Here is a 24,140-nt window from a genome sequence, read left to right on the forward strand (position 1 = left end):
TGCATTATTCAGTGTCCCCTCGACGATCACCAGAGGTGTACGGCCAGTGTAGGAGATCGCTCCCCACACCATGATGCCGGGTGTTGGCCCTGTGTGCCTCGGTCGTATGCAGTCCTGATTGTGGCGCTCACCTGCACGGCGCCCAACACGCATACGACCATCATTGGCACCAAGGCAGAAGCGACTCTCATCGCTGAAGACGACACGTCTCCATTCGTCCCTCCATTCACGCCTGTCGCGACACCACTGAAGGCGGGCTGCACGATGTTGGGGCGTGAGCGGAAGACGGCCTAACGGTGTGCGGGACCGTAGCCCAGCTTCATGGAGACGGTTGCGAATGGTCCTCGCCGATACCCCAGGAGCAACAGTGTCCCTAATTTGCTGGGAAGTGGCGGTGCGGTCCCCTACGGCACTGCGTAGGATCCTACGGTCTTGGCGTGCATCCGTGCGTCGCTGCGGTCCGGTCCCAGGTCGACGGGCACGTGCACCTTCCGCCGACCACTGGCGACAACGTCGATGTACTGTGGAGACCTCACGCCCCACGTGTTGAGCAATTCGGCGGTACGTCCACCCGGCCTCCCGCATGCCCACTATACGCCCTCGCTCAAAGTCCGTCAACTGCGCATACGGTTCACGTCCACGCTGTCGCGGCATGCTACCAGTGTTAAAGACTGCGATGGAGCTCCGTATGCCACGGCAAACTGGCTGACACTGACGTTGGCGGTGCACAAATGCTGCGCAGCTAGCGCCATTCGACGGCCAACACCGCGGTTCCTGGTGTGTCCACTGTGCCGTGCGTGTGATCATTGCTTGTACAGCCCTCTCGCAGTGTCAGGAGCAAGTATGGTGGGTCTGACACACCGGTGTCAATGTGTTTTTTTTTCCATTTCCAGGAGTGTATCTTGGATGTAGGAGGGCTGATCAATAGAGAATGATCTTAGTTTTTATGGTCATAATTTCTCGCGGTAAAATTTAATCTTATGATCTTCTGTTAGCTTAATGTGCAATAAACACACCTGTCAGAGGCAGGCAAGGTTAGACATGTTCAGTATCGCCTACCGCTGCAATGGAGGTAACTCTCGAGGAAGAATATGTGGCTTTGATATTCCGCTTTCGTCTCAACAAATCTTCACCTGAGGCCTATACAATGTTACAGGAGGCCTATGGAGAGAGTATTCTTCCCTATAGCACAGCTCGAAGGTGGTTTAAAATGTTTAAAGAAAGGAGACAATCAGTTTCAAAGGAAGGTGGACCCTGTGCTCCAGTTACTGCTCTTACGGAAGAAAACAGCAACACTGCTGCTGTCATTGTGAGAGAGGATCGACGAATTACCGTAAGATCACTTTCTGAAGTACCGAACATTTCACTGGGTGCCACCCACACGTTGGTGACAAAATTACACATGACAAGTGTGTGTGTGTGTGTGTGTGTGTGTGTGTGTGTGTGTGTGTGTGCGTGCGTGCGCGCGTGCGACGGGTACCAAGACTGTTGATTCCCGAAGAAAAGGACATTCGCGAACAGGTCTGCATGCAGTTAAAGTTGATTTTAGAGGAAGATCCGGAGTTTATTTCAAATGTAATCACTGCTGATGAAACTTGACTACATCATTTTGATCCTGAGAGCGAACAGCAAAGCTCAGTGTGGAAATCTCTTTCATCACCTACTACTAAAAAAGCAAAAGTGGTTGCTTCTTCTGAGAAAGTTATGGTCATCTCATTATTTGATATTCACGGAATGGTTTATCAGCATGTTGTACCTGCTCACACATCAGTAACTGGACAAAGCTACAGGGACGTTCTGAAAACATTGCAAGGCCATATCAGGCGCAAAAGATTACATTTCCGTGTGCGCGGCCGCATGTTGTCAACGTTGTTGCTGAATATCTTGCAAAAACCAACGTGAAGTGCATCACTCACCCTCCCTGTAGTCTTGATTTAACCCCATGTGACTTTTTTCTATCCCTAACACGAAGAAACGTCTTCGTGGGAGGCATTATCAAACGTCAGAAGCAATGGTGAAGGCTGCGGAGGAGATTTTAAAGGGTCTCTCAAAAACTGGTTTCCAGCATGTATATGAAGACTGGCAGAATCGCTGGGACAAGTGAATCTTATTCATGGGAGACCAATTTGAGAAGGACCATCAAAATTATGAGGATGAGTAAAGGAGTGTTGCCAAAAAAAATTGTGATCATTCTTTATTGAACATTCCTCGTAAAATATCGTACGAAGACGAAGTTGAACAGACTGAGAAGTATCTGTGAGACAATTAACAGAACTTTTGAGCTTAAAATACGGAAAGAACCAAGGCTGAAATTTTATAAAACAGTCGCATTGGCAACAGCGTTACATGGAAGCGAATCGTGGGTATTGAACAGAAGACAAGACAAAACAAATACAAGGAACAGAAACGAGATTTCTTACAGTGGAGAAAGGATGTAAAAGAGCAGATGAATTGCAAAATGAAGATATTCGAAAAGCGTTGGAAATTTGGAACTTTAGAGAAAAGCTTGATGCAACAGAAAGAAATTGGAGAGAATACCTACAAAGAATGAATCCTGAGAGACGATCACGCCAAATAAAGAACTTTAAACTAGTACGGAAAAATAGATCTAGGCAGGCTGAGCCGTAACGGGACACAGTTGGTCTAATACGGAAAGGAGATCGTGTTCGGTGATTGGAAACCAAGTCCCGCTGTGTCGTCTGTGGCTCCTTAACCCCACGCAAACGCCTTTGGCGACCGCAGCAGCAACTCGAGACCCAGGGAATTGTCGCGAACTCTGGATTAGCGTCCTTGACAGAGCAGCTGTGCAGGAAGTACGGCGCAGGCGAGTTGTACCCCTGCGGCTGCCTTTGACGCGGAACCCCGAGCTCTAACGCTAGTGTGACCATTCAGTCGCCCGTACAGCATCGACACTAAGGCCGTTCTAGGATTTCTCGGTTAATTCGGGCCAGTAGTCTACCGGGACTGAGTTCGTTCTAGATGGATCTCGAGCTCAATTTTCAGAAAGTAGGCCGAAGAAAACTATCGTGACCATGGTTAACGCACTGCACACAGTTTTTTTTCTTTTCTTTACTACATGATAGTTAATTGGTTTTACTCATACAGTGATCGTTTTTCATAGTGATCTTCACAATCCGTACAATAAAAAATGAAACTAAGCGAAACTAGCAATTAAAGTATCATGTCCATTATGGCTCCATAAGACCTTTCGTAGAATCCCACGTATTTTACCACTACTTCAAGATACGTAAGGTTGATGGGTGTTTTTTTTGTATTATTCGCATGTTCTAGACGCATAGTCCAGTGTCTTGTTGCCTTTTTCTTTTGATTTTCCTTACCGATGGCGTATTTATGAGTTTATTGACTGAGCTTATTTATTCTTGGATAGCTGAGTCAGTCGAGTACTCGTTCTCGAAAGGCAAAAGTCCCGAATTCGAATCTCGGACCTGCAAAATTATATAACCTGCAAGGCAAATTCAAATCAGCACGCATTCAGCTTCAGAGTGAAATCTCTCAGTCTATTCGAAGGAATGTTCCCTAAACAGTTCTCTTTTGGAAACCCTGAATCACTGAAATGTATTGAGCACACATGTAATTTTTCAACTGAAAGCGAATCTGCACGTTTACAAACATTTATCTGTTTTCGTTTCGTTTTATTGTTTTTAGAAAATATATGAAAATTTCTAACTGCTGTGGTTAGTACAACTGCTGGTCGCACAGGAAACGGTTATTTTTCACTTGAAAACTTAATCTAAAATATCCCTCAATACATTGATAATTACTGCGTAACTCTCTGCTTAAAGGCTAGTTGCTAATAAAAATTCACACTGCCATAAACCATCTTGTTTTCAGAATGAGATTTTCACTCTGCAGCGTAGTGTGCGCTGATATGAAACTTCATGGCAGATTAAAACTTGTGCTGGACCGAGACTCGAACACGGGACCTTTGCCATTCGCGGACAAGTGCTCTACCATCTGAGCTACCCAAACACGACTCAGGAAGTTTCATATCAGCACACACTCCGCTGCAGGGTGAAAATCTAATTCTCCTTTCTTTCAGGAGTTCTAGTTCTGCAAGGTTCGCAGGACAGCTTCTGTGAAATTTGGAAGGTAGGAGACGAGGTACTGGTAGAACTAAAGCTGTGAGGACAGGGCGTGAGTCGTGCTTGGTTAGCTTACATGACGCCGCCACGATAGCTCAGCGTGTTCGGTCAGAGGGTATGGCTATCCTCTGTAATAAAAAAAACTGAGTGAACGGATCAACGAATAACCTGAACGCATGTCATCGGGCGACCGCCACGAACAAATTCAAGGAACGAGATAGAACAAATGGGATTAAAAAATGGTAGAGCACTTGCCAGCGAAAGGCAAAGGTCCCGAGTTCTAGTTTCGGTCCGTCACACAGTTTTAATCTGCCAGGAAGTTTCAACCTTGTTCTAGTTTGTAATCCCATTTACGACGTAATCCGTTATAGCAATTGCGGACTGCTGAGCGCTGGTTGGCTTCACTCTGACGTCAGTGGCGCCGCTTGCTACTCCGCATACACCCCTTGATCCCTACCGCGGATTCTACAAACCGTGGATCGAACTTTTACTCTGTAGACCTCGTGCACCTACAAATTGTAGTTTACATGAAGTGTGCCTACTTCTGCCTTATGGATCAGAACGACAATAGACGCTTGAAGTACAGGACGTCGCTGAGATTGCCACGAGACATGCGTCGGCAGTCACCGTGGATCAGAAGGAACCACTAAATCGATAAATCTACTCTGTAGGAATCAATATGGATTCCGGAAGCCGCGATCGTGTGAGACCCAACTCACTATTTGTTCATGAGACCCAGAAAATGTTAGATACAGTCTCCCAGGTAGATGCCATGTTCCTTGACTTCCGGAAGGCGTTCGATACAGTTCCGCACTGTCGCCTGATAAAGTAAGAGCCTACGGAATATCAGACCAGCTGTGTAGCTGGATTGAAGAGAGTTTAGCAAACAGAACACGGCACGTTGTTCTCAATGGAGTGACGTCTACAGACCTCTGGCGTGCCACAGGGGAGTGTTATGGGACCGTTGCTTTTCACAATATATATATAAATGACCTAGTAGATAGTGTCGGAAGTTCCATGCGGCTTTTCGCGGATGATGCTGTAGTATACAGAGAAGTTGGAGCATTAGAAAATTGCAACGAAATGCAGAAGATCAGCGGATAGGCACTTGGTGCAGGGAGTGGCAACTGACCCTTAACATAGACAAATATAACGTATTCCGAATACATAGATAGAAGGCTCTTTTATTGTATGATATGATAGGGAACAAACACTGGTAGCAGTTACTTCTGTAAAATATCTGGGAGTAGCGTTCGGAACGATTTGAAGTGGAATGATCATATAAAATTAATTGTTGGTAAGGCGGGTGCCAGGTTGAGATTCATTGGGAGAATCCTTAGAAAATGTAGTCCATCAACAAAGGACGTGGCTTACAAAACACTCGTTCGACCTATACTTGAGTATTGCTCATCAGTGTGGGATCCGTAACAGATCGGGTTGAAGGAGGAGATAGAAAAGATCCAAAGAAGAGCGGCGCGTTTCGTCACAGGGTTATTTGGTAACCATGATAGCGTTACGGAGATGTTTAGCAAACTCACTGCATCGCGGTGTAGCTTGCTGTCCAGGTTTCGAGAGGGTGCGTTTCTGGATGAGGTATCGAATATATTGCTTCCCCCTACTTATACCTCCTGAGGAGATCACAAATCTGAGATTAGAGCGATTAGAGCGCGCACGGAGGCTTTCAGACAGTCGTTCTTCCAGCGAACCATACGCGACTGGAACAGGAAGTGGAGGTAATGACAGTGGCACGTAAGGTGCCCTCCGCCACACACCGTTGGGTGGCTTGCGGAGTGTAAATGTAGATGTAGAAAGAATAAGGTAACAGGTTGCCGCAGCAGGTGCTTCTCCCGCCGCAGTTCCCAGGCAGCCCAATTAAGGACGGTGGGCGGTGGGCGAGCGGCCAGAGACAGCGGTAAGATCGCTCTCGCGGCACATGTGTACGGAGAGAGCAGTAGCGAGCGGCCCCGTTGTCCTGGATCAGGTTTCCTGCTCGGGTCACATCTGAACCGGAAGGACTGCTCCTGCCGGGAGATCCGAGTGATAAAGTTAATGTCGTCTCCGATGGAGCACCGCGTCGCCGACGGGACATCCAACCAGGATGTTCCTTTTTCCCACTGTGCGACAATGCTTCATATGGTAAGTGTATCTTTGCAAAAACAGACATAATGCCTGATGGGATACCGCAATTACTGGTTATACAGTGTTCCTTATAATCCGTCTTGATAGCAAAAATGTTTATTCACATGACCGGTTTCGGTCTCGCTAGAACGATCTTCAGATCTGAGACTACACTGATACTAATTTACTATTTCGCAAATGCAAACTTTTTTCACCCTATCCGATCAACATCAAATGTACCAGAAGGCACCTGCAATTTCTGTTACAGGAGTAACCCGTCCACACACAGAAAACTTCACATTAAATTGGTTGGCGGAATGCACGTCATTTATATTGATTATAAAACCATTACCGACAGGTGGCGTCTGGTACACTTGTTACATTACATATACACATACTATATTAAGTAGATTTTTCTAATTTACTTTTATCTATAAAAATACTTAATTAAAATCTGTAGTTGCCAGGGTTAAAAACCGTACTTGTCAAAATTAAAATACACAATAAAATTAGTTTTGTCGTTTCACATCTGAAGATGGTTCTAGGGGAACCGAAACCGGTCATGTGACCGGTGCGATTTCGTAAGACAACAGAAGCACTCTGGTGGCTGTCCCTTGCACCCTGGCTGTAAATTTTATGTCAATCTGGTGATCCGACCTGTTGCGCTGCCATTCATGAACTGTATTCTAGAGGATGCTCTCCAACAGGATAATCCTCACTCACATACCGCTGTTGTAACCCAGTATCCTCAACAGAGTGTCAAAATGTTGCCTTGGCCTGCTCGATCACCATATCTCCAATCGTGCACATATGCGTATCATACGACAACTGCAGCGTCATCCACAAACTGCCCCTCTGCTGGCCGACCAAGAGCAACAGGCATGGAGCTCCGTCCCACAAACTGACATTCGACATCTGTACAACATAATGCATACAGGATTGCATATTTGCATTCCACATTCTGGCGGTTACATCGGTTAATAATGTACCGCCGGCGAGAGTGGCCGAGCGGTTCTAGGCGCTACAGTCTGGAACCGCGCGAAGGCTACGGTCGCAGGCTCGAATCCTGCCTCGGGCATGGATGTGTGTGGTGTCCTTAGGTTAGTTAGGTTTAAGTAGTTCTAAGTTCTAGGGCACTGATAACCTCAGATATTAAGTCCCATAGTGCTCAGAACCATTTGAACCAATAATGTACAAGAATTTCACATTTTTGGCGTTCCGTTTTTTTTTTTTTTACCGTCAGTGTATGTGGAAAACACTGACAAGAAGAAGGGACAAGATGATAGAAAATGTGTTAAGGTAATAACTTCCATGGTCGTAGAGGCGCGGCAGCATGTCATAGTTCTGGAGGATGGGAAGGACAGTGATGTGCTGGGATCCCTTTCGCTAGTCTTTGCCGCCAATCACAGTGTGTTCAAATGGCTGTAAGCAGTATGGGACTTAACATCTGAGGTCATCAGTCCCTTAGAACTTAGAACTACTTAAACCTAACTAACCTAAGGACATTACACACATCCATGCACGAGGCAGGATTCGAACCTGCGACCGTAGCAGCAGCTCCGGACTGAAGCGCCTAGCACCTCTCGGTCACAACGGCCGGCTCACAGATTTTAACAGCTATTTCGGTTTAATTTTTTGAATATACAGGCGAGAAATTTAAGGAAGTGAAATAGTTTCTTCCCAAAATTTGTACTTGTCTTGCAGCAGTTCTGCTTTCCAGAACCACTCTACTGGTCTTTCACTGATGGCGGCGAGTCGTGGGAGGAGAGAGGGGTTGGGGGTCGCACTCCGGCAGTGGCGCGGTGTGGAAACACGGCTACTAGAACAAATACTGAGGTCCGGTGGCCCTGATACGTAACGAGGCTCATTTGCAGGCACTTAGCGGGTTTCCGCGCGGCGCGCACGGGAAGAGCGCCCCCTGATATGCATCAGCTACTGGCGACCGGCCGCCACCTGACGCCGCTGGTACCTTCTTGTATGTGGCCGCTCTTCCTCCCGCATACATCTGCTCGGCCGCCTCAACGCTTTCCTACTGCTCCCTACTAACACTGGCAATCTTCACATTACGTTCTCCGCAAAGCGAGAGAAAGTGATTTATTACTATTTCAATTACTTAACATTAAATCCGTGTCGGTTTCATTCAGCTGTCTTGAGTCATTTCAGTAACAAAGCTAATTTCGCCGAACACGTTGTAGACTTGGTGTGCTACGTCTCTGGAAGTTTGGCGGGAAGTAAATGAGAGATTATGCGTGTCGCCGTTTTCCCTACCAGAAAGAAGAAACGATCTCACCTGCTAAACTGCTGTACCCTGGACCGTGGAAACGTAAGACTAAATTGCCTACAGCAGGTAATTCTTTTGCACAGATTCAGATACACTGGGGTGAAGAAAGTCATGGGATACCTCTTAATATCGTGGCGTAGTGCAGCAACTCTCCTTGCATGGACTCAACAAGTAGTTGGAAGTCCCCTCAAAAAGTATTGTGCCATTCATTCTCTGTAGCCGTCCGTAATTACAAAAGTGTTCCCGATGCAGTATTTTGTGCGAGAACTGACCTATCAATTATGTCCCACACATGTTCGATGGGATTCATGTCTGGCGACGTGGGTCCTAAATCATTCGCTCGAATTCTCCAGAATGTCCTTCGAACCAATCGAAAGTAACTGTGGCCCGGCGACATGGCGCAATGTTATCCATAAAGACTGTATCGTTGATTTGGAAGGTGAAGTACGTCAATGGCTGCGAATGGTCTCCAAGTAGCGGAACATAACCATTTAAAGATAATGATCGGTTCAGTTGGACCAAGGACCCAGTCCATTCCACGTAGTGGCCGAGCGGTTCTAGGCGCTACAGTCTGGAAACACGTGACCGCTACGGTCGTAGGTTCCAATCCTGCCTCCGGCATGGATGTGTGATGTTCTTAGGTTAGTTAGGTTTAAGTAGTTTTAAGTTCAAGGGGACTGATGACCTCAGAAGTGAAGTCCATAGTGCTCAGAGCCATTTGAACCATTCCACGTAAACATGGCCCACACCAGGATGGAGCCACGAAAATGGTTCAAATGGCTCTGAGCACTATGGGACTTCACTTCTGAGGTCATCACTCCCCTAGAACTTAGAACTACTTGAACCTAACTAACCTAAGGACATCTCACACATCCATGCCCGTAGCGGTCACGCGGTTCCAGACTGTAGCGCCTAGAACCGCTCGGCCACCCCGGCCGGCGATGGAGCCACGACAAGCCTGCACAGTGCCCTGTTGACAACTTGACAACTTGGGTCCATGGCTTCGTGGCTTCCGCCCCACACTTGAACCCTACCATCAGCTCTTACTATCTGAAATCGGGCCTCATCCGACCAAGCCATGACTCTCAGATCGTCTAGGGTGTAGGAGAGGCGCTGCAGGCGATCTCGTGCTGTTAGCAAAGGCACTCGCGTCGGTCTTCTGCTGCCATAGCCCATTAACACCGAATTTCGCCGCACTGTCCTAATGGATACGTTTGTCGTAAAAGGATGCCTACCGGCCACCGTTTGTCGTACGTCTCACATGACTTCTGCGATTATTTCAGTGTTGCTTGTCTGTTAGTACTAACAACTCTAAGCAAACGCCGCTGCTCTCCTCGTCATATGAGGGCGGTTGGCTACTGCGTTGTCAGTCGTGAGAGGTAATGTCCTAAATTGATATCCTCGGCACGCTCGTGACAATGGCGGTCCCGGAATATTGAATTTCGTAACGATTTCCGAAATGGAATATACCATGCATCTAGCACGAACCACCATTCCGCATGCAAGGTCTGTTGATTCCCGTCGTGCGGCCACAATAACGTCGGAAACCTATTCACATGAATCACCTGAATACAAATGACAGATGCACGAATGCACTACTCTTTTATACCCTGTGTACACGATACTACCGCCATCCGTGTGCGCCCATATCGCTATCTCTGTGCAAATGCCTTGATCAGCGACGAGAACGGAAGGAAACTAGAAAGCACTAATACAGAACTGCAATTAAGTGCGTTATATTGTTGATAAAAACAAACAGGTGGGAAGCAGTCTTGTCACGATAATCACAATATTCTAGGCTATCTGGCAAGGCGACGGATTGCTTTGTGTCATGCTAAATTTACGTAAAACAGATATACGAGGGTGTCCCAGAAATGTTGCTACGAACCTTTAGGGGAGGTGGGACATTTCGTTAGTTTTTAAAGAGACTGGACAGGAAGGCTACTGAGACTTCATGCGCTCTATACACCTGAGAAAAGTCTTCTGGTTACAAGGTGCATTACATAATTAATTTTTGTGTTCAATTCATGTACCTTATGAAGAGACTATACAGTCTTTAAATCGACTGAACATTAATTGGACGTCGCTATACATTAACACACACACACACACACACACACACACACACACACACACACACACACAGGCGCACCACGAAGGAATTATCCGAATGGGACGAAATCGGCAGATGTGATGTCAGTGTTCAGACAAACAAATGATTACAATTTCAGAAAAAACTGAATGATTTGTTCGAGAGAGAGAGAGAGAGAGAGAGAGAGAGAGAGAGAGAGAGAGAGAGAGAGAGAGAGAGAGAGAGAGAGAGCATCACAAACTTAGCGAGTCAATAAAGCGCTGGTCAACCTCTGGCCATCAGGCAAGCAGTTATTCGGCTTGGTACTGGCAGTTGTTCCGGGGGAATTCGTAGCTAATTCTGTCCGGTTCGCCAGTTAGATCGTCAAAATCACGAGACTGTTGGAGGAACCTGCCCATAATGCTCCAGACGTTCTCGCTTGGTGAGAGATCTGGCGACCTCGCTGGTCAAGGTAGGGTTTGGCTAGCACGAAGACAAGCAATAGAAACTCTCCCTGTGTGTGGACGGGCACTTTAGAAATTTAAGCCCAGCATGACTTACCATGAAGGGCAAGAAAATGGGTCGTAGAATATCGTCGTCGTACCGTTGTGCTGTAAGCACTCGGCGGATGACAGCCAAAGAGGTTCGACTGTGTGAAAAGAAATGGCATCCCACGCCATCACTCCCAGTCGTCGGGCCGTGTCACAGGGGAGTGTCAGGGGCACCTCCAGACACATGCACCACTGACAGTAAAATTAAGACATGTGTATCACATATGCTTGACTGTCATATAAAATAAACGAGGTCCTCGCTCAGGCCGTGTAGTCCCAAAAGGTGTCTACCTGCCGCCGTGCCATCCTCTACCTTGCGTCACCATCGACATGTGGTATGGATGGGCATGCGGTCAGGACACTGCTCTCCCGACCGTATTGCGAACTTTCTAGATCGTGGAGCCGCCGCTATCCTTATTCACATACGTTCTGCGAATTGTAGATAGCTCGCAATAGACTACAAATTGAATCATCATTTACTTCGCAAGGATAATTTAACTGAATGACAACGAAAGACAACAGTGAAATGTAATGGCTACTACGCTACTGAATGTCTGTATAGTATTGTTATTATTATTATTATTATTAATATTGTGCATGATCAGACAAAAAGCATAGGCAGCCTGTAGTTTTACAAGTTCCGCATTTTCAGAAGTTAAGAATCTACCAATCAAGTGATTTAGTGCACCCATTTTAACTCGGTTGATTTTAAATTAGGGGGGAGGGGGGACGGTAGTGTCGCTAGGAACAGGAGTTGTGCAGAGGAAGCATGTTTGGGAACTAGCGTCTACCGCCGATGTGGACGGTTAGCTTTCAAAAAAATGGTTCAAACGGCTCTGACCACTATGGGACTTAACATCTATGGTCATCAGTCCCCTAGAACTACTTAAACCTAACAAACCTAAGGACATCACACAATACCCAGTCATCACGAGGCAGAGAAAATCCCTGACCCACCGGGAATCGAACCCGGGAACCCGGGCGCTGGAAGCGAGAACGTTACCGCACGACCACGAGCTGCGGACGTTATCTTTCATTTCTGAGATACAGCTGGAGACGCACTCTCCATGCACGGAGAACAGCATCACTCTACACCTAATAGGTTGTTAGAAATAAGTAACATTTGTCTCATTAACTCATTAGTTCGCGGTTTAATAAAACCACCTAAAAATATCATTTACCTTTAGTCATTTAAAAACTTTTCAAAGAAAATTATTTTTCACTCTGCAGTTTAGTTAGCTGCTGCTGCTGATGATGATGATCGGAGGAGGAGGGGGGGGGGTGGAAGTGCTAACTAATATCAAATCACTCAGGCGTAATGGTCTCAGAAAGGTTGGGAATCACTGCCTTAGGCACTCTGCAATGGGTCTTGACTGTAACGCAGTCTTATTCCCCGCGTGGAAGAGAAGGGGCTGAAGTAAAATAACTTTCTCCGCTTAGAGATACTCGTTCTTAAGGTTTTCTTGTTGAAATTCACCATCAGCTTACTGGCGTAGGAAGCATGCAAAGGCTGGTAGATCCTGTTAATTCGTTGAAATCTTGTTGTCCCAAGGCCGGCGAATTCAATAGAAGAACGCCTAGTGCAGCAGGAAAGCGCCAGCAAACATTTTGTCTCTAAAACACACACACACACAACCGCGCGCGCGAGACTGCAGTGATTTAGGAACTGAACATTTTAATCTGCTTGTACTTCAAGCTTTGGTCACGACTGCTGGAGAGTATAATTTGCAAAAACATAATAATGATGAAACATACACTCCTGGAAATTGAAATAAGAACACCGTGAATTCATTGTCCCAGGAAGGGGAAACTTTATTGACACATTCCTGGGGTCAGATACATCACATGATCACACTGACAGAACCACAAGCACATAGACACAGGCAACAGACCATGCACAATGTCGGCACTAGAACAGTGTATATCCACCTTCCGCAGCAATGCAGGCTGCTATTCTCCCATGGAGACGATCGTAGAGATGCTGGATGTAGTCCTATGGAACGGCTTGCCATGCCATTTCCACCTGGCGCCTCAGTTGGACCAGCGTTCGTGCTGGACGTGCAGACCGCGTGAGACGACGCTTCATCCAGTCCCAAACATGCTCAATGGGGGACAGATCCGGAGATCTTGCTGGCCAGGGTAGTTGACTTACAACTTCTAGAGCACGTTGGGTGGCACGGGATACATGCGGACGTGCATTGTCCTGTTGGAACAGCAAGTTCCCTTGCCGGTCTAGGAATGGTAGAACGATGGGTTCGATGACGGTTTGGATGTACCATGCACTATTCAGTGTCCCCTCGACGATCACCAGAGGTGTACGGCCGGTGTAGGAGATCGCTCCCCACACCATGATGCCGGGTGTTGGCCCTGTGTGCCTCGGTCGTATGCAGTCCTGATTGTGGCGCTCACCTGCACGGCGCCAAAAACGCATACGACCATCATTGGCACCAAGGCAGAAGCGACTCTCATCGCTGAAGACGACACGTCTCCATTCGTCCCTCCATTCACGCCAATCGCGACACCACTGGAGGCGGGCTGCACGATGTTGGGGCGTGAGCGGAAGACGGCCTAACGGTGTGCGGGACCGTAGCCCAGCTTCATGGAGACGGTTGCGAATGGCCCTCGCCGATACCCCAGGAGCAACAGTGTCCCTAATTTGCTGGGAAGTGGCGGTGCGGTCCCCTACAGCACTGCGTAGGATCCTACGGTCTTGGCGTGCATCTGTGCGTCGCTGCGGTCCGGTCCCAGGTCGACGGGCACGTGCACCTTCCGCCGACCACTGGCGACAACATCGACGTACTGTGGAGACCTCACGCCCCACGTGTTGAGCAATTCGGCGGTACGTCCAACCGGCCTCCCGCATGCCCACTATACGCCTTCGCTCAAAGTCCGTCAACTGCACATACAGTTCACGTCCACGCTGTCGCGGCATGCTACCAGTGTTAAAGACTGCGATGGAGCTCCGTATGCCACGGCAAACTGGCTGACACTGACGTTGGCGGTGCACAAATGCTGCGCAGCTAGCGCCATTCGACGGCCAACACCGCAGTTCCTGGTGTGTCCGCTGTGCCGTGCGTGTGATCATTGCTTGTACAGCCCTCTCGCAGTGTCCGGAGCAAGTATGGTGGGTCTGACACATCGGTGTCAATGTGTTCTTTTTTCCATTTCCAGGAGTGTGTAGTTAAACTTTTAGGTGCCTGGATATATCTTCGTGGTGAAGATCAATGAAGATCCGAAAAAAAGTGACCAAGAATGACAATCAGCGATCAGGATATGAAAGAACTTACTGTAGACATTACAAAATGCTAAGTAGCGAAAGCATGCTCCGGCAAAAATATAAATTGGCGCAAAAGAACATATATGAAATTAATGTACTTACTCTACTCCTTCACCTAAGAGTCAGTCTGCGATTCAGATGTAAATGAACGTGGCATTCCCTGCAAAAATAAATACATATCAGTTAAGGCGGAGGCATATTACAATTGTAGACCAGCTCTACACTATGAGAACATCCACAAAATTTCAGTGAAAATATTATCGATAATCATCACTACTAAATAAAATAATGACATTCAACCAGTTGTGGGATGTCTGTGAGAATTAGCTGTTGGACTAGATTATTGTACCTGTATCCCCATTTCACCCAGGAGGAGAGGGCGCCTCAAGGCATCGACTTCTCTAGCCATGAAAATGTTGTTCCGATTGACGATGGGTCAGGAACCACCCGCAACTCACGTATATTTGTCGGTTGACATCGTCGGGCTTCCTATTTTGACTTAAGCACCAGATTCACCACGATTTCAACACCTTCAACAAAATCCAAACGAGAGGATATACCTAAACAAGAGAATATATCTCCACTAAAATTTCTAAACTGTAACGACTATATTCTGTCTCCTGATGTAAGAGCTTAAGAAACTCGAATGCAAACACCACACAGCGATGGAGCTTTGTGATGTTAAAACTGTGCCAAACAGCCTCTCGAACCTGGACCTTCACCCTCCAGGGACAACACTTCAAGAGGCTGACAAATGAGACAACCGGGCGTGCCTAGGAAGGGGATGGGGGGGGGGGGGGGGGGCTACCTTGGCTTAACCACAACAAACGCTTTACTTCTGGAACGAATCTTCCACTGTGTGGTACCGTGTTCATTGCTACGAGATTTCCACGTATTTAAGATATTAAAACTTTGAAGGCAAGTTATTTAGAACTGTGAATAGGCCCAACGAGATATAACAAGACGTTGGCCAGTCGAAACAGATCTCCATAACAAACGTTTCAAAATTCGAGTCTGTAAGAGTAAAATTATGTCGTCGTCATTTGCTCTTTATAAATGCTATTTACGCTTGCTGCCCAAAAAACAAATTCTGAATGTACAGAAAGCATAAAAGGACAAAGTTTACATGAGTTTCTGTATATGAAATAACACAACATGAACAAAAAAATACGTAATGCGGGAAGGTATGAAAATGACTTTTATACATAGATACACTGCACTGTAAATTGTTCACACCATTTCACTGGTGGCGCAGGAACCGACACAAATACACTCCTGGAAATGGAAAAAAGAACACATTGACACCGGTGTGTCAGACCCACCATACTTGCTCTGGACACTGCGAGAGGGCTGTACAAGCAATGATCACACTCACGGCACAGCGGACACACCAGGAACCGCGGTGTTGGCCGTCGAATGGCGCTAGCTGCGCAGCATTTGTGCACCGCCGCCGTCAGTGTCAGCCAGTTTGCCGTGGCATACGGAGCTCCAACGCAGTCTTTAACACTGGTAGCATGCCGCGACAGCGTGGACGTAAACCGTATGTACAGTTGACGGACTTTGAGCGAGGGCATATAGTGGGCATGCGGGAGGCCGGGTGGACGTACCGCCAAATTGCTCAACACGTGGGGCGTGAGGTCTCCACAGTACATCGATGTTGTCGACAGTGGTCGGCGGAAGGTGCACGTGCCCGTCGACCTGGGACCGGACCGCAGCGATGCACGGATGTACGCCAAGACCGTAGGATCCTACGCAGTGCCGTAGGGGACCGCACCGCCACTTCCAAGCAAATTAGGGACTCTGTTGCTCCTGGGGTATCGACGAGGACCATTCGCAACCGTCTCCATGAAGCTGGGCTACGGTCCCGCACACCGTTAGGCCGTCTTCCACTCACGCCCCAACATCGTGCAGCCCGCCTCCAGTGGTGTCGCGATTGGCGTGAATGGAGGGACGAATGGAGACGTGTCGTCTTCAGCGATGAGAGTCGCTTCTGCCTTGGTGCCAATGATGGTCGTATGCGTGTTGGGCGCCGTGCAGGTGAGCGCCACAATCAGGACTGCATACGACCGAGGCACGCAGGTCCAACATCCGGCATCATGGTGTGGGGAGCGATCTCCTACACTGGCCGTACACCTCTGGTGATCGTCGAGGGGACACTGAATAGTGCATGGTACATCCAAACCGTTATCGAACCCATCGTTCCACCATTCCTAGACCGGCAAGGGTACTTGCTGTTCCAACAGGACAATGCACGTCCGCATGTATCCCGTGCCACCCAACGCGCTCTAGAAGGTGTAAGTCAACTACTCTGGCCAGCAAGATCTCCGGATCTGTCCCCCATTGAGCATGTTTGGGACTGGATGAAGCGTCGTCTCACGCGGTCTGCACGTCCAGCACGAACGCTGGTCCAACTGAGGCGCCAGGGGAAATGGCATGGCAAGCCGTTCCACAGGACTACATCCAGCATCTCTACGATAGTCTCCATGGGAGAATAGTAGCCTGCATTGTTGCGAAAGGTGGATATACACTGTACTAGTGCCGACATTGTGCATGCTCTATTGCCAGTGTCTACGTGCCTGTGGTTCTGTCAGTGTGATCATGTGATGTATCTGACCCCAGGAATATGTCAATAAAGTTTCCCCTTCCTGGGACAATGAATTCACGGTGTTCTTATTTCAATTTCCAGGAGTGTATAATACGTCATGAGCCAATAGCTTTCTGTGGACAGCAATCTGTTTTAACCGTCTGACCAGTATGACTATTTCCTACCAATTATTTGTTTGGCATATGATGGGAGAAAGTTATTTGCGCGCCTGCTGTTTGATCTCATCTAGGACTCCGAGGTAGACCACAGAGCAGCAGCAATTTCCCGCTTGTTGCACTGTGTTAAAATTGGACGCGCTTGAGTTTTCGAAAGGCGGAACGCAAGCGCTGTGATTGGCTCCTCTGTTTACTGCAGAGGTCTCGTTAGCCAGGCCGTAACAGGATCGAGGACATTCTGAATTGACCGCCTGTAGCTACAGTTGCTCAGTCGGGAGCTGGCGGCGTTTGCAGACGACATCCCGCACCTCGTGCCACCAGGAACACTAGGCTATCAGTTTTCGGCCGACGTAAGAAGAATAAAAACAAACCACAGTCTAATTTCTCAATTCTATCACGACCATTGTTGTTAGTTAACCCGGTGAATGGTGCTATAAAATTCCTAAAAATTCTGTAATATCTTTGCACGACACGAAGTATTTAAACGAAACAAATTATTTTTTCTTAAATAGAGATTTGACAGCGGAAATCAGAGCGACTGTAACAAGCCAGACATATTTATTTTCATACAGTGAAAACTTAAAGCTTTCTCTCAGGCAGGACTTTATTAAACCAGTATACAGAGTTAAATTCACATTTGCCCCGGAGAATTTTTAAAAAGGATTTTCCTTCATTAACATTTCATAGTGGATGACTAGAAAACAACAGTAACGTTTTCTTTTGTGACTCTGATGTACAGAGCGTCTCACAATAAAGCAAAACTTGTTTACTGTGTGATGCGAACAGTATACAGTTTTAATTGATATGAGCCCTCTTCACTTACAGTAAACATTAGACAGAGATTTCAGTCGCAGTTTCAATTTTCTATTTATTTCTATTGCTTACGATATGGCCTAGTTAAATTTCAACATAGAGTTGTTGGATGAAGTTTTGGTATGCTCGAATGAAGTAGTGCACGTATTTGTTAATGAATTCTACGTGTTAAAAGGAGAAACAATGTTTCACAAAGAGTTGATTGTCTAATGCATGTTAGTTTTAGTTAACTTTCTGTGCGTAGAAGAAAAGTTGCATTTGTTGACATCAGACTGAATTCTGAGCTGGCACTGAAGAAGGAAAGAAAGAAGGAAGGAAGGAAGGAAGGAAGATTAGTGCCTAACGACAACGAGGCCATTAGAGACGACGCACAACCTCCGATCGTTCGTTAAGGGTGAGGAAGAAACTCGGCTGTGACCTTTCAAATGCAACTTTTTTTCTACGCACAGAAAGTTAACTAAAACTAACATGCATTAGACAACCAACTTTTTGTTAAAACATTGTTTCTCCTTTTAACACCTAGAATTCATTAACGATGTATTTGCCTGGAGCGATTTAGGGAAATCACGGAAAAGCGAACCAAGGCACTGGGGAATCAGCCTATCTGCGGAAATACAACATACACTCCTGGAAATGGAAAAAAGAACACATTGACACCGGTGTGTCAGACCCCTCATACTTGCTCCGGACACTGCGAGAGGGCTGTACAAGCAATGATCACACGCACGGCACAGCGGACACACCAGGAACCGCGGTGTTGGCCGTCGAATGGCGCTAGCTGCGCAGCATTTGTGCACCGCCGCCGTCAGTGTCAGCCAGTTTGCCGTGGCATACGGAGCTCCATCGCAGTCTTTAACACTGGTAGCATGCCGCGACAGCGTGGACGTGAACCGTATGTGCAGCTGACGGACTTTGAGCGAGGGCGTATAGTGGGCATGCGGGAGGCCGGGTGGACGTACCGCCGAATTGCTCAACACGTGGGGCGTGAGGTCTCCACAGTACATCGACGTTGTCGCCAGTGGTCGGCGGAAGGTGCACGTGCCCGTCGACCTGGGACCGGACCGCAGCGACGCACGGATGCACGACAAGACCGTAGGATCCTACGCAGTGCCGTAGGGGACCGCACCACCACTTCCCAGCAAATTAGGGACACTGTTGCTCCTGGGGTATCGGCGAGGACCATTCGCAACCGTCTCCATGAAACTGGGCTACGGTCCCGCACACCGTTAGGCCGTCTTCCGCTCACGCCCCAACATCGTGCAGCCCGCCTTCAGTGGTGTCGCGACAGCGATGAGAGTCGCTTCTGCCTTGGTGCCAATGATGGTCGTATGCGTGTTTGGCGCCGTGCAGGTGAGCGCCACAATCAGGACTGCATACGACCGAAGCACACAGGGCCAAAACCCGGCATCATGATTTGGGGAGCGATCTCCTACACTGGCCGTACACCTCTGGTGATCGTCGAGGGGAAACTGAATAGTGCACGGTACATCCAAACCGTCATCGAACCCATCGTTCTACCATTCCTAGACCGGCAAGGGAACTTGCTGTTTCAACAGGACAATGCACGTCCGCATGTATCCTGTGCCACCCAACGTGCTCTAGAAGTTGTAAGTCAACTACCCTGGCCAGCAAGATCTCCGGATCTGTCCCCCATTGAGCATGTTTGGGACTGGGTGAAACGTCGTCTCATGCGGTCTGAACGTCCAGCACGAACGCTGCTCCAACTGAGGCGCCAGGTGGAAATGGCATGGCAAGCCGTTCCACAGGACTACATCCAGCATCTCTACGATCGTCTCCATGGGAGAATAGCAGCCTGCATTGCTGCGAAAGGTGGATATACACTGTACTAGTGCCGACATTGTGCATGGTCTGTTGCCTGTGTCTATGTGCCTGTGGTTCTGTCAGTGTGATCATGTGATGTATCCGACCCCAGGAATGTGTCAATAAAGTTTCCCCTTCCTGGGACAATGAATTCACGATGTTCTTATTTCAATTTCCAGGAGTGTATTACTGAAGATATTGGCAGTTGATTAGCCTGTAAAGGATTATCTGGAGATAATCTAGTTATACCTACTTCAAGATGAAATGCCTTAGTGAATTGAGCCTGCACACACAGAATATTAATTAGAGAATATTTTGTATAGTTTGTCATGTACTCATATTTCATTATCTTTGAACTTTTCTTTATTCCAATACTTCTACAACTAATATTATTAATTATTGAAACATTTGCAAATGATAAATGCAAATTATGTAATTGCTTTTGTTCCTGCTGAAATATTTATATTACGACGATTGGAAAACTTTAACGCAAACGCATGAAATGTATTCGCAGTTGCGAATACGGACAAACATCAGCTGTATAACGGAATGTAGACAACGAAATTTTGTACCGGACCGAGGCTTGAACCCAGATTTCCCGCTTTAGGCGAGTGTTGGCCTTAAACGAATTGGCTGCCTGTGCCCGACTCACCGCCAGACTCAAACTTCCAAGTGAACCGTTCAGGTGTCACAACCTGCACTCGTACACATTATGTAATTTCCGCACAGGAGGAGGACATTTTAATTGAGAATCTCTGTGCCTGTGGTGTCAAGAAGTGAGATGCAATGTTCTTTCAGACATGCATGTACGTCCGAGAGAACATTGCATCGTACTTCCTAAAACAGGTACTTCAATATTGTACGAGGGTCACTCCAAAAGAAAAGCACACTATTTTTGTAAAAATACAGTTTTCATTCTGCATGTGTTAAAGTTTTACAGTATGTAGATACATCCTTCCTGCTTGTTTTCAAACTGAGTTCAACCTGTTCCCGTGAGTGTCGCCGTCACAGCATGTCTTCAAGATGGCTGCTACACTTGACGTTCGTCAGAAGCAACTTGCTGTCATAGAATTCCTGTGTTGTGAAAACGAGACAGTGGGAAACATCCGCAAGAGGTTGACAAAGGTGTATGGAGATGCTGCTGTCGAACGCAGTACAGTTAGTCGCTAAACAAGCAGATTACGTGATGAAAGCGGGCACGGCAGTATTGAGGATTGTCCTCGCAGCGGCAGGCCTCGTACTGCACACACTCCGGACAATGTGCAGAGAGTTAACGAATTGGTGACTGCTGACCGACGCATCACAGTGAACGAATTGTCACGCTACATTGGGATAGGGGAAGGAAGTGTTTGCAGAATACTGAAAGTGTTGGCGTTAAAAAAGGTTTGTGCCATGTGTGTTCCAAGGACGTTAACAGTGGCTCACAAAGAAACAAGAAAAACGGGAGGCAGCAAACTTTTGGAGCAGTACGAGAATGGTGGAGATGAATTTATTGGAAGAATTGTGACAGGCGATGAAACATGGCTCCATCAGTTCTCACCAGAGAGAGGCAATCAAGGGAGTGGCATCATGTAAATTCACCCAAGAAGAAAAAAAATCAAAATCACACCTTCTGTTGGAAAAGTTATGGCTACGGTGTTTTTCGATTCCGAAGGAAACTTGCTTGTGGACATCATGCCAAGTGGAACCACCATAAATTCTGATGCATATGTGATGACACTGAAGAAACTTCAAGATCGACTGAGTCGTGTTCGACCACCTCGGCAAAAGCAGGATGTTTTGCTGTTGCACGACAATGCACGGCCACATGTCAGCCAAAAAAACATGGAAGCGATCACAAAACTCGGATGGACAGCACTGAAACACCCGCCTTACAGTCCTGACCTGGCTCTTTGGGAAACTGAAAGACTCTCTTCGTGGAACAAGGTTTGAAGATGACGACTCCCTTGTGCTCGATACCAAACAGTGGCTCCAACAGGTTGGTCCAGAATTTTACTGTGCGGGTATACAGGCGCTGGTTCCAATATGCCGTAAGGCAGTTGAGAGGGATGGAAATTGTGGAGAAATGAAAATATTGTTCCTAAAGGATGTATCTACACACTGTAAACCTTTCAAACATGTGGATTTAAAAAAAAAAATGTGTGTATTTGTTTTGGAGTGACCCTCGTATTTAACGCAAATGTCGTTTGGCTGTGCTAATGCATTACTGTCGTAATGTGAAAGGATTGAATATAGTGTGGAAAATTCAGACTAAAGGTCTATGATATTTCCATTTAATCGGAGCCCTGAAATCCCTTTTGCAAGTAAGAATCAATGAACATACCACTGTGACAACAAAGAAAATAGCTAGTGATGGAAAATCGACAGGAGATAAGTAGAAGAAATGCTGATTATTGCATCTCAAGATGTGAAGCAATGTACTCCAAACGAAGTCACAGCCAGTAGCTCTGAGTTTTAGAAGTGAATATGTAAATCGAACTCAATGTAATAAAATAGGAGGGAGGCTGGCTAGATACAAAGATTTTTGTAATCGTTTTTAACTCTCTTACACTCGATGTGGTATAGCAAGTAGAGGGGCGAACAGCTCTTGTTGTTGACAACTTAATCCAGACCCAGAAAGTGCTGTGCACTGCCCGACTCTACGTTAACGTGCAGTGAAGACACTTCGGAACACCGTCACGCTCCACCGCACGCCATACGCTGTCTAGCAAGCACAGATGTAGCTGCAGATAAACAAATATTTTCCTTTCCTGCAATCTCTCAGAGCTGGCATATTTTCATATACAGTTGAATCACTTCGTTCGTTTACAGAACACGTAATAGAAAACAGCTACTGAAGTGACTGCTTCGAACACAGCTATCGCAATTTGCATTCACTGCCTGTGGAGAACACCAACGTGCTCGGCGCGTTTAGGTGTGTTAGCGGTAAATAGCGTGAATATAATAGTAAAAAGGGCAAAACGAAGGAAAGGACGACAGTGAGATGGTGGACGCTGTGAAGTACGCGCAGCTTGTGGGAAGTTCCACGCGCCCAGGCTGCGCCATTGCGCAACGACATTCATCCCGGTGGCGACGGATCCTGGTTCTCACGGGTTTAGTGGCGCTGCCCGCTCGGATTTCGGCTACGAGCCGCGGAAAAACAAAAACGAGCGCAGGGCTGCACCCGCGGCGTCGCCCAGGGACAGCTGGGTCCGCTGCAGGCGTCTCCCAAGAGCTGCGAGAAGCCGTAAAGAGACGGCGCTTTTTCTCCGCCTGCGTCACTCCAGGGGGCTGGTGCATTATTTAGTAGTACAAGAACCGTGCACCACGCAGCGGAAGGACATGGGCAAAGGCCTCGGCAGGATGGACTGAACGCAGACGTCTACAGCGGACCAACGCTTCTATTGGTCGGCGCCGTAAGTCCGCAAGAACAAACGCCATGTGTGATACGCGGTCTGAAGAACTGAGAAAGAACCCAGCAGTGCGACTGAGACGTTCAGTACTCCGCCAATGTGATCAACGGTGATCATTCCACCATCATGCGACATTTGCCTGCAATGAGGAAGGTTCAAAAATCGGGTGCATGGGTACTAATCGATCTTGGATCATGTGAAGTGAACGATACCACACCGAAGACATAAAAACCAAAAATTCATTCCTACATAGCTTTGCGAAAATGTTTAAATATCAATGTTTATAAACAATGTAATTACAACTATGACTTTGGACTTCTCACAAAAGATTGACAGTTAATTATATTTTATTTATGAAATTTATCTTTCGAGGATTGTTTTGCATAAATAGATCTATATTTGATAGTAATTTTTTCCTACTTTTTGATAGAGGTAAATCTTGGTTCTTTTGTGCAATTGGTTACACGAGTTTGAAGAGCGAGGATGGAGAAAAAGTTGTGTGTTTCTGTGTTGTTAAGTGAAATGACTGAAAAATATGTGTAATTCTGCAGAAAATCCACCAGAATTCATATCATCATCATCATTAAAACATCTAACCGATCTCCTCTAGACGATTACAGAAAGATAAACCACAAAAGAAAAAGCACAACGAGCAATTAATACAAAACAAAAAAGAGCAACAAAAGAATATAAGTATTTTTATTAGTATCAGAACTAGTTATTTAAATTCTACTATTCCATTCCTACAGTGTGCCATTTTCTCGGAGTGGCAATTGCTGTGATAATGTGATCGGCTGTCCAAGTTACTAACTGACTGCAAATATTAATAAACCAACTTTGGGCAACAATAAGATGGAGACGGTCACAGTATCATATGCTCTAAGCCAAAATCACTCAAATCAGTCGATGCCAAATGTGCACTTCTGCTTGCTCATCAATTGACTTTTGTACAA

At 46.8% G+C, this 24,140-nt stretch overlaps 1 protein-coding gene across 6 annotated transcripts in view; it reads right to left on the reverse strand.

Annotated features, from left to right (window-relative positions):
* LOC126267943 (myosin-IIIb-like) overlaps nt 1-24,140 on the reverse strand; it is a 522,034-nt gene that overhangs the window by 148,225 nt on the left and 349,669 nt on the right. For all 6 annotated transcript variants that reach the window (XM_049973257.1, XM_049973258.1, XM_049973255.1 and 3 more), the window contains one exon: nt 14,504-14,561. The gene's annotated coding sequence lies outside the window, so the exon portion shown is untranslated. The remainder of the gene's footprint in view (nt 1-14,503; nt 14,562-24,140) is intronic.

The sequence above is a fragment of the Schistocerca gregaria genome, chromosome 4 (genome assembly GCF_023897955.1).
Source record: "Schistocerca gregaria isolate iqSchGreg1 chromosome 4, iqSchGreg1.2, whole genome shotgun sequence".
NCBI lineage: Eukaryota > Metazoa > Arthropoda > Insecta > Orthoptera > Acrididae > Schistocerca > Schistocerca gregaria.